We start from the raw sequence: 1,933 nt of genomic DNA on the forward strand, positions 1-1,933 counted from the left end.
CGCGCGTACAATGACCTTCGCAAGTTTAACGTCGCTTTATTGTTCTACTAAAAAGTTGAAACGAAATATTCGAGATTATCGCGGAAACTATGTTTAGGAAATTCTTTTTCCGAGAGCATAAGGTCTTTCAATGGAGTTTGATGGAAGTTTCAACTACCAAAAGCTAATAAAATCATGATTTATAATTATATACTCTATTATAATTATATACTCTATTATAATTATATACTATTTGTAGTGGAACTTATTTTTGTAACTTCTTTCAAATTTACCAACCCTGCCCAAAGTAATTTTCTTTAAAATCTCACTCTGCGAAATTAACGTATTTAGTCACTCATCCTTGAAAATCCTCGTCACATGTGGGTGACGTGGCGCAACGTGTCGTGTATCACATAAACAGTGTTTCCCCTACTTTCCCCCCTTCCTCTTTGGGGGCATTCCGTTCGTTCCTGCACGCCTAAATCAATTTCATAGCAGGAGGAAAAAAACGGGAAGGCGAATCTACCTGGTCGCTGCGGTTTTCGAGGAATTCATCCCGATCCAGCGGCGAGACGGGAGTTCAACTGTGTGCTCGTTATTTTCCAAGCGATCGAACATTTGTGCGGCAAACGGAACGAACGGACGACGGAACGAACTGTGGGAAAACCGCATCGCGGGCTTCTCGTATCGGACGCGAAACGCCGAAGCCATTGAAATCACCATAGACAAAGAGGAACCGTAGACGGCCCCACAATGAGTTGATGATTTTTGAAAATCGAGAGCCAGTTCCCTGCGAACCGGTATCGCACTCCGTCGCTCCACGAGGCTATTGTTTGATCGACGTGCAACGACAATCTCTTTTCCTAACGTATTTACTACGAGCACACGAAATTCTTCATGCTTTCAAAGGCTCCCTCAAGGTTGTCGCAGATTTTGTCCTTTGGTTTTGTCACATCCTGAAAAACGATTATTTTGATGAAAAAGACTGATAATAAGACATGAAATGCATATCATATCTGTATTAATATTTTACCAGCGTTTGGACATGTACATTTAATATTATTTTTTTACTTTCGTAACATCAGTATTATACAATATTTTTGATACCTATTAAAATCGTTTTTAAATTGATATTTAGATAATAATTTTAACATGTGAGTATTCCTGTCGCTGTATGAATTATAAAATATTATGTAAATTCTAGTCTAAAACGATTGTGGTATTTCAGTAATAGTATTGCTTGCCACGTGCCAAAAAGACGACTTATAGGCTAGTAGTTGGTAAAGTGTTAATATGTAATTTGTAGCACCTAAGGTTTTCCACGATGTCGTAACTGAAAGTAAGTAGAAAACGGAGCGTCAGGTTAGAAACGACACTGTGCAGTCGGAACGTTGGTTCACGATGCATCGTCAATGGTATCGAGCGTAAAAGGCACATTTGCATGTCAATTATTTGCTGCCTACACACCGTGCAATATTATGCTTCGATAGTCCACAGACAATTCCGGACAAATATTATCCCTTTACCACCCACCTACGGTGTTCCACTGGGATAGAATACGAGTTATTATTCGCAGTTCGCATCAACCACCTACCCGCCGTAAAATAACATTCTCTCTCCCAGTATCGTAGTGGGATCTAACGATCAACGCGAAAATAAACTAACGGAAATGCCCGAAGACTCAAGCCTCCAATTGCAAAGCTTTGAATACTCAAGGCTCCAATTGTAAAGCTTTGAAGAGTCAAGCCTCCAATTGCAAAGCTTTGAAGACTCGAGACTCCAGTTGTAAAGCTTTGAAGACTCGAGGCTCCAGTTGTAAAGCTTTGAAGACTCATAGCTCCAATTATGAAGCTTTAAAGACTCAAGCCTTCAATTGCAAAGCTTTGAAGGGTCAAGTCTCCAGTTGCAAAGCTTTGAAGGGTCAAGCCTCCAGTTGCAAAGCTTTGAAGGCTCA

The sequence above is a fragment of the Hylaeus anthracinus genome, unplaced genomic scaffold (genome assembly GCF_026225885.1).
Source record: "Hylaeus anthracinus isolate JK02 unplaced genomic scaffold, UHH_iyHylAnth1.0_haploid 0, whole genome shotgun sequence".
Classification (NCBI taxonomy): domain Eukaryota; kingdom Metazoa; phylum Arthropoda; class Insecta; order Hymenoptera; family Colletidae; genus Hylaeus; species Hylaeus anthracinus.